This window comes from Saimiri boliviensis, chromosome 6, assembly GCF_048565385.1.
Source record: "Saimiri boliviensis isolate mSaiBol1 chromosome 6, mSaiBol1.pri, whole genome shotgun sequence".
Taxonomy (NCBI): domain Eukaryota; kingdom Metazoa; phylum Chordata; class Mammalia; order Primates; family Cebidae; genus Saimiri; species Saimiri boliviensis.
This window is the reverse complement of record NC_133454.1, coordinates 38,718,035-38,728,112: the sequence shown is the minus strand read 5'-3', so window position 1 is coordinate 38,728,112 and position 10,078 is coordinate 38,718,035. Positions and strand designations below refer to the sequence as shown.

Here is a 10,078-nt window from a genome sequence, read left to right as displayed (position 1 = left end):
AGTTTGAAAGTATGGTAAATGTCCAAAGCTAAGAATAATTGGTGTTCCCAAGGAAGAAGAGAAATCTAATTTGGAAAACATACTTGAGGGTGTAATCACGGAAAACTTCCCCAGCCTTGCTAGAGATCTAGACATGTAAATACAAGAAGCTCAAATAACACCTGAGAAATTCCTCACAAAAAGATCATTGCCTAGGCACATAGTCATCAGGTTATTTAAAGTCGAGACAAAGGAAAGAATCTTAAGAGCTGTGAGGCTAACCTATAAAGGAAGAACTATCAGATTAATAGCAGATTTCTCAGCAGAAACCCTACAAGCTAGAAGGAATTGAGGTTCTATTGTTAGCCTCCTTAAGTGAAACAATTAACACCCACGAATTTTGTATCAACTGAAAATAAACTTTATAAATGAAATATATAGTCTTTTCCAGACAAGCAAATTGCTGAGAGAATTCACCACTACCAAGCCAGCACTATAAAAACTGCTAAAAGAGCTCAAATCTTGAAACAGATCCTTGAAATAAACCGAAATAGAACCTCCTTAAGGCATAAATTTCACAGGATCTGTATAACAATAGCATAATGAACAACAATAAAAATACAAACATTGAATATAAATGACCTAAATTCTCCACTTAAAAAACACCGAATGACAGAATGGATAATTCACCAACCAAATTTCTGCTCTCTTCAAGAGACTTAACTAACACATAAGGACTCACATAAACTTAAGGAAAAAACTTATTCCATGAAAATGAATACCAAAAGTGAGCAGGAATAGCTATGCAGATATCAGACAAAACAAACATTAAGCAATAGCAGCTTAAAAAGACAAAGAGAGACATTATATAGTGATAAAAGAACTGGCCTAACAGGAAACTAACACAATCCTAAACATATATAACACTGGAGCTCCCAAATTTATAAAACAATTACTATTAGACCTAAGAAGTGAGATAGACAAAAGCACAATAATAGTAGGGGATGTCAATACTCTACTGACAGCACTAGACAGGCCATCCAGACAGAAAGTCAGCAATAAAACAATGGACTTAAACTATATCCTACCACGAATGGACTCAACAGATATTTACAGAACATCCAAATCAACAACTGCAGAATATATGTTCTATTTATCAGCAAAATGTAACATTCTCCAAGATAGACCATAAGATAGACCACAAAACAAGTCTCAGTAAATTTAAGAAAATTAAAATTGTATCAAGTACTCTCTCAGGCCACTGTGGAATAAAATTGGAAATTAATCCCAAAAGGAATCCTCAAAACCATGTAAATACATGGAAATTAAATAATCTGCACCTGAATGATCCTTGGCTCAACAATGAAATCTAGTTGAAAATTAAAATATTATTTGAACTGGAACAAGACAAGTGTATTTCACATACAAATCCATTTTCACACTACTGATAAAGACATACCTGAGACTGGGTAATTTACAAAGAAAAAGAAATTTAATGGACCCATAGTTCCACATAGCTGGGGAGGCCTCACAACCATGGTGGAAGGCATGTTTTACATGGCAGCAGGGAAGAGAGAATGATAGCCAATCAAAAATGGAAACTCCTTATAAAACCATCAGATCTCGTGAGATTTACTCACTACAATAAAAACAGTATGGGAGAAACAGCCCCCATTATTCAATTACTTAATTATCCCCAACAACATGTGGGAAATATGGGAGCTACAATTCAAGATGAGAGTTGGTTAGACACAGCCAAACCATATCATTCTATCCCTGGCCCCTCCCAAATCTCATGTCCTCACATTTCAAAACCAATCATGCCTTCACAACAGTCCCCCATAGTCTTAACTCATGTCAGCATTAACTCAAGAGTCCACAGTCCAAAGTCTTATCTGAAACAAGGCAAGTCCCTTCTGCCTGTGAGCTTGTAAAATCAAACGCAAATTGGTTACCTCCTAGAATTGGAACAGCTAATTACCCAATGGCTGTAATTAGGTAAATACAGCCATTCCAAATGGGAGAAAATGGCCAAAACAAAGGGGCTACAGGCCCCATGCAAGTCTGAAATCCAGTGAGCAGTCAAATCTTAAAGCTCCAAAATGATCTTCTTTGACTCCATGTTTCACATCCAGGTCACATAAATGCAAAAGGTGGGTTTTTCTGAACTCTTATGCTCTGTTTTACTTTTAAAATGGAATGCTTTTAACAGCACCCAAGTCACCTCTTGAACACTTTGCTGCTTAGAAATTTCTTCCACCAGATACCCTAAATCCTCTCTCGTAAGTTCAAAGTTCTGCAAATCTCTAGGTCAGGGGCAAAATGTTACCAGTCTCTTTGTTTAAACATAGCAAGAGTCACCTTTACTTAACAAGTTCCTCAACTCCATATGAAGTCACCTCAGCTTGGATTTCATCGGCTATATCATTATCAGCATTTTGGTCAAAGCCATTCCACAAGTCTCTAGAAAGTTCCAAACTTTCCCACATTTTCCTGCCTTCTCCTGAGCCCTCCAAACTGTTCCAACCTCTGCTTGTTACCCAATTCCAAAGCCACTTCCACATTTTGGGGTATCTTTGCAACATCACCCCACTCTACCAGTACCAATATACTGTCCTAGTCCATTTTCATATGGCTGATAAAGACATATCCAAGACTGGGTAATTTACAAAGAAAAAAAGATTTAATGGACTTACAGTTTCATGTGGCTTGGGAGGCCTCACAATCATGGTGGAAGGTTTGTCTTACATGGCAGCAGGCAAGAGAGAATGAGAGTCAAGAGAAAGTGGAAACCCGCCATGAAACCATCAGATCTTGTGAGACTCATTTACGACCATAACAGTATAGGGGAAATTACCCCCGTGATTCAATTATCCCCTACTGGGTCTCTCCCACAACATGTGCAAATTATGGGAGCTACAATTCAAGATACAATTTGGATGGGGACACAACAAAACTGTATTAACAAGGATGCCCACAATCACCACTTCTATTCTACATAGTAATAGAAGTCCTAGCCAGAGCAATTAGACAAGAGAAAGAAATAATGGGCATCTAAAACAGTAAAGAGAAAGTCAAACTGTCAGTGGTTGATGATGATATGATCGCATACCTGGAAAATCCTAAAGACTCATCCAAAAAGTTCCTGGAACTAGTAAGTGAATTCAGCAAAATTTCAGAATACAAAATTAATGTACACAAATCAGTAGCTCTGCTACACACCCACAGTGTCTAAGCTGAGAATCAAATCCAAAGGGCCATCCTACGCTCGTGATAGGTAGAATCAATATTGTGAAAATGAACATACTGCCAAAAGCAATTTACAAATTCAATGCAATTCCCATCAAAATTCCACCATTACTCTTCACAGAACTAGAAAAACAATCCTAAAATTCATCTGGAACCAAAAAAGAGCCCACATAGCCAAAGCAACACTAAGAAAAAAAAAAATCTGAAGGCATCATCTAACTTCAAACTATACTATAAGGCCATAGTCACTGAAACAGAATGGTACTGGTATAAAAACAGGAAAATAGACCAGTGGAAGAAAATAGAGAACTCAGAAATAAAACCCAAATACTTAGAGCCAACTGATATTTGACAAAGCAAACAAAAACATCAAGTGGGGAAATGACACCCTATTCAACAAATGGTGCTGGGATAATTGGCAAGCCACATGTAAGAGAATAAAACTTGATCCTCTTCCCTCACCTTATATAAAAATTAACTCAAGATGGATCAAAGACCTAAATCTAAGACCTGAAATCATAAAAATTCTGGAAGACAACGTCAGAAAAATCATTCTAAACATTAGCTTAGGCAGACTTCATGACCAAGAACTGAAAAGCAAATGAAACAAAAACAAAGATAAATAGATGGGATTTCATTAAACTAAAAAGTTTCTGGACAGCAAAAGGAAAAGTCACCAGAGTATACAGACAACTCACGGAGTGGGAAAAAAAATCTTCACAGTCTGTGCATCCAACAAAAGATGAATATCCAGAATCTACAACAAACACAAACAAATCATCAAGAAAAAAACAAACAATCCCATCAAAAAGTGAGCTAAGGACATGAATAGACAATTCTCAAAAGAAGATATATAGATGGCTAACTAACATACAGAAAAATGCTCAACATCATTAATTAGCAGGGAAATACAAATCAAAACCACAATGACAAACTATCTTACTCCGCAAAGAATGGCCAAAATAAAAAAAATCAAAAAATAGTAGATATTGTTATACATTGGTGAAAAGGGAACACTTTTACACTGCTGATGGTAATGAAAAGTAATACAACCATTATGGAATACAGTGTTAAGATTCCTTAAAGAACTAAAAGTAGATCTGCCATTTGATCTAGCAATCCCACTCCTGAGCATCTATACAGAGGGGATAAAAAGTCATTATATGAAAAAGGTACTTACACATGCATGTTTATAGCAGCACAATTTCTATTGCAAAAATGTGAAACCAGCCCAATTGCCCATCAATTGATGAGTGGATAAAGAAAATGTGACATATATACACCATGGAATATTACTCAGCCATAAAAAGAATGAAATAATGGCATTCACAGCAACCTGGATGGAACTGGAGACTATTATTCTAAGTGAAATGGAAAACCATACCTCATATCTTCTCATTCATATGTGAAAGCTAAGCTCTGAAGGCACAAAGGCATAAGAATGATACAATGGACTTTGGGGACTCTGGGGAAAGGGTGGCAGGGGGAGGTGAGGGATAAAAGACTACACATTGGGTACAGTATACACTGCTCGGGTGATAGGTGCACCAAAATCTCAGAAATCACCACTAAAGAAGTTATTCATGTAAACAACCACCACCTGCTCCCTGAGCATTTTTGTCAGCATTCACAATAACCTTCTAGATGTTGTTATTGTCTACATTTTTCCTAGAGACAGTAATATTTATTTATCAGAAAACCATCACCACCACTGAAGGATTCAAAGCTTCAGAGCTCAAAAGTGATGAGAACTCACAAATTAACACAATTAGTAGTCCAAAGCTTGATTTAAATGTTTGAAGAACAGCAAACACCAAATATATTTAATAATAATACCAATTAGAATATTATTGTCTCTATGAGGTATAACTCATCAGCCACAACCACCTAAGACTGAAATTTTCTGTACTTAGTTTCTATCAATACAATGCCTTCATTCTTAATGCTCAGTATCACAAATTTTAGACATTAAACAATATATGCTTAGCATTCCACAGTAATGATCACTTTCAAAAACTGCAATATACATCTGCATGTTATACTAACACACGACACATAAGTATTTTGTCATCTATCAACTCTTAGCCTCAGATAATAGAATACAAAAAGCTATACAGGACAAAACACCACCATTTCCCCAACTAATAACAGGTAGCCCTTTTTCTAAAAAGAAAACGATGAAAAATACAAATTTTTGGCATACAATATTTGACTTCAACTTTTTACTTTATTGTCTTCTGGTACCATCAGATGCTGATGCAGTTCTGGTTTTCGTAGCTGAGCTTGAACATACCGAATAGCTGCCTGAGCCTCTACAGAGAGGTGAGGAAGCAGGACTATTCTACATGACAGAGTAGGATGGAGGTTAGGATGGGTGGTACCATGAGTCTGAGAGGAGTGTTGCTGCCAAACAAATATCCTAATATTCCACCAGTTACCAAGCCAGGCCAGATCCCTGTTTCTGAATTTTCATATCCTTGTGGTCTTGCAAAAGCACTGCCAAAACCAGAAGTTGTACCACGGCCGGTATTCTGCAATTCTGTGAACTCAGACTCAAAGCCTGGGGGAGGAGATACAGCTGAGTTGGTGAATCTTTGGCAATAATGGGAAAATGAAGGATACTCAGAATACAGTGGAGGAGAATATTGCCCATTGCCAAGGAACAGTTAATAGACTACAAAGGTGATAGTGAGGAGAAGAACAGTAGTAATCAATCCATCCATGCTATAGGAATCCCTGGAGTACCTCTTAAAATAATAGAAGAAAGAGGTAAAGCCATGGTGCTTCCCAGACTCCTTCAATGTCCTCAGGCCAAGTTCCATATAATCTAAATTACTATCCCAGCCACAGGAACCTCTTAGTATATACCAAGCGTCCCCAAACTACGGCCCGCGGGCCACATGCGGCCCCCTGAGGCCATTTATCCGGCCCCCCGCCACACTTCAGGAAGGGGCACCTCTTTCGTTGGTGGTCAGTGAGAGGAGCACAGTATGTGGTGGCCCTCCAACGGTCTGAGGGACAGTGAACTGGCCCCCTGTGTAAAAAGTTTGGGGACGCCTGGTATATACTGTGTTCAGAGGACTCATAGATCTCACAGCTCACCACAGTTTTTCCAAATTTGTATACAGTATCTAAGTCATTCCTATGTTCCCACAGTGTTGTTCCAGCTCAGGGCAGGGCCAATGGTCAGCAGAAGGAAAAGCAGGCTGAGGAGTAGGTAGTGCGCGGCCACTTCTAGCCTGCAGGCCACCACCGTGGCACTCGGTGAAGATGATGCTTGGCTGTCGGGTACCTATGGGCTGAACCAGGGTGCAGAGCATTGAAAGTTCTTAGAATGTCAGTAAAAAAATGATCAATGAGTCAATAAAAACAATAGTCAAATGACAGGAACAAATAGAACATGACTAGTGGAAGGAGGGCTTACATATGAATCTATGCTGAACTCTACTCATAATCAAAGAAATAAGATTGAAAACCTTGAGATTTTTTTTTAACCTCTCAGATTTCAAAGTTGTTTGTTTTTTAATGTACTAACATGTAATGCTGATGAGAATGCAGGGTAAGAGGCATTCTCCTGTCCTGCTAGTGCAGATGTAAACTGTTGCGATGTAGTTGATAGATAATTAAAATAGGTACACTATTTTGAAGCCAGCCTCATTGTCTGAAGTGTCCCCCATGGTTCTTGGTCTCACAGAGGAGGAAACCAAGGATGAGGACACTCCAAAGGTGAGGTTAGAGCAGAAGTTTAATAAGCGAAAGGAAGAAAGTTCTCTGGAGCAGAAAGGGGTCCCAGAAAGATGGGTTGCCATCTCACAGTGAACCGCAGACAAGCTGGTGGGGAGGGGTGCTTTATTTACATAAGGTGCCGAATTTCTGACAGTCCCCACTCCTCCCTTTCTAGTGCACCTGGGGTCTCCTTAGACTGAGTTAATGCCACGTTGCTTATCTCTTCCTACTGAGCACGTGTAAAGAAGGCAGGGGACAGAACCCTCCAACTTGGAAGTGCCTGATCCAGGGTAGCTCTTCTTATCCGTGCTGCTGCAGCCACTCCCCCTGTGCAAGTCTCTTTGAGTATTTCCAAGAAGGGAAAGGACTGTGCTCACTGGGGCCCACTGTATGTATGTCACACAGGAGGCCCCTTTCTATGTTAGAACTTGCCTTTCTTATCCGTGTTTGCAGCTTGATCACTCAGGCTGCTCTTTCCTAAAAGAGAAATGGCCTCTTAGGCTGCTTTTTGTTATAAGGGAATTCTGGGGAGGACTCTTGCCCTAACTATCTGCCTAGTTGATTTCTTTCTCTCTAGTTGATTTCTTTCTCTCGCCTCTCACAGTTTGACCCAGTCAATACTACTTTCAGGAATTTATCCTAAGGACATATTTGCACACATATACAAAGTTGAATATCCACAGATAGTCATTGCAGCATTGTTTTTAATTGTAAGTTATTAAATACAAATAAAGTATTTTAAATAAATCAGCCCTTTATTTATGAACTGATTAAATGTTATACATCCATACAACTGAATACAAGGCAATCATTTAGAAGAGTGACGTAGTTCTACATTATTGATATTAAAAACCTCCAAGATCTTTTTTTTTTTAATTAACAACTTTTGCTTCATATTAGACTCTGTTAAGAAGATAAGATGAACTACAGACTAGGAAAAACATTTGCAGACCACATATCTGGCAAAGGCTTCATATCTAGAATGTATACAGAACTCTGAAAACTCAAATTTAAGAAATCCAATGAGAAAATGAGCAGAAGACATGAAAAGACACTTCACAGAGGAGGTTATACTGATAACAAATAAGCACAGGGGAGGATAATTGATGTAACCATTAGAAAAATGCAAACTGCCAGGCGCGGTGGTTCGAGCCTGTAATCCCAGCACTTTGGAAGGCCGAGGTGGGTGGATCACGAGGTCAAGAGATGGAGACCATCCTGGTCAACATGGTGAAACCCCGTCTCTACTAAAAAATACAAAACATTAACTGGGCATGGTGGTACATGCCTCTAATCCCAGCTACTCGGGAGGCTGAGGCAGGAGAATTGCCTGAACCCAGGAGGCGGAGGTTGCGGTGAGCCGAGATCGGGCCATTGCACTCCAGCCTGGGTAACAAGAGTGAAACTCTGTCTCAAAAAAAGAAAAAGGAAAAGAAAAAGAAAAAGAAAAATGCAAATTAAGACCACAATAAGATATCACTACACACCTATTAGAACAGCTAAAACAAAAATAGTGACAATACCAAATGCTGATGAGCATATGAAGAAACCGATGTCTCAGACACCGCTGGTAGGAATATAAAATAGTACATACAGGAAAATAGTCCAGCAGTATTTCTTCTTAATGAAATGCACAGTCCAGCCATTGCATTTTTGGGCATTTATACCAGAGAAATGAAAACTTATATTCATGCAAAAACCAGTAAATGATTGCTCATAGCAGCTTTTTTAATAAGTCAAAAACTGGAAACAATCAGTATGTCTCTTAATAGGTAAAGAATTAAGCTGCGTACACCAATAACATGGAGCACTACTCAGCAATTAAAAGGTATGAGCTATTGATACACTCAACAACTAGGGTAAATCTCAAAGATCTTACTTACACTAAGGAAAAAAATTAAAAGTTACATACTCGGCTAGACACAGTGGCTCATGCCTGTAATTATAGCACTTTGGGAAGCTGAGGCAGGCAGATCACAAGGTCAAGAGACTGAGACCATCCTGGCAAACATGGTGAAACCCCGTCTCTACTAAAAATACAAAAAATTAGCTGGGTGTGGTGACGCATGCCTGTAGTCCTGAGGGACTGTGTTTAAAAAACAAAAAAAACTTCTCTTCCTGGGTCTGCAAGGGTCGTGGTTTCAAAGGCAGGAATTTCTGGGCTCCACACCTCCAACCGGTGACCAGGGCGGTTTCAAATTTAAAGTTCTTTGCCTGGCTTTCCCCAACATGGGCCAGGTAGGGAAAGCCAGGTGGGGATCTTTGTGGGGTTCTTTGTCCCAAAATCCCCCAGAAAGCTCTGGGAGGAGGGACCTCTGTAAGTCAGAGATGTGGACCAAGTAGCCAATATGGTACCAGAGTCAAAGATCAATCACTCCAGGGGAAGTTTGAAAGAACTTTTCTCATTGGACAAGAACATGAATGGGGAGGGAATAACTTAAGGGTTAAAACTTCAAGTGCTCCTACCTAAAAGAGATTTATCTCTCTGGGTTCCCCTCCCACAGGGTGGGAGCTGCCTTCTCTCTCTTTCTCTTTCTCTTTCTCTCTCTCTCTCTCTCTCTCTCTCTCTGTCTAATAAATCATTCTTCCACAAAACTCTTTGAGTCCATGATATTTATTCAAACAGTAAGCTCACCGTGCCTCTAGGGCCCCTTTCCCCATTCTTCCGGGGTAAGAGAGGCCAAGAACCTCTGAGCTCTGGGAACTGGGTAGGCTCCCCTGGTTACACTCCCAGCTACTCAGGAGGCTGAGGTAGGAGAATCACTTGAATCCAGGAGGCGGAGTTTGCAGTGAGGTGACATCGGGCCACTGGACTCTAGCCTGGCAACAGAGCGAGACTCAAAAGTTACATACTCATCCTATTCAATATATGGTGCTGGGGAAATGGCATAGCCATATGCAGAAAAATGAAACTAGACCCATATCTCTCACCAAATACAAAAATTAACTCAAGATGGAAGACCCAAAAGGAAGACCTGAAGCTATTAAAATCCTAGAAGATGCCCTTAAAAAACTCTCCTAGATGCTGGTCTAGGCAAATAATTTATGTTCAAGTCCCCAGATGCAAATGCAACAAAAACAAAAACAGATAAATGAAACTTAAACTAAAAAGCTTCTGCATGGG

The 10,078-nt window shown here is 39.5% G+C and overlaps 1 pseudogene; it reads right to left on the bottom strand.

The window, feature by feature from the left end:
* LOC141584819 (store-operated calcium entry-associated regulatory factor pseudogene) lies at positions 1–7,705 on the bottom strand (annotated as a pseudogene).
* Positions 7,706–10,078: the final 2,373 nt, after the last annotated feature.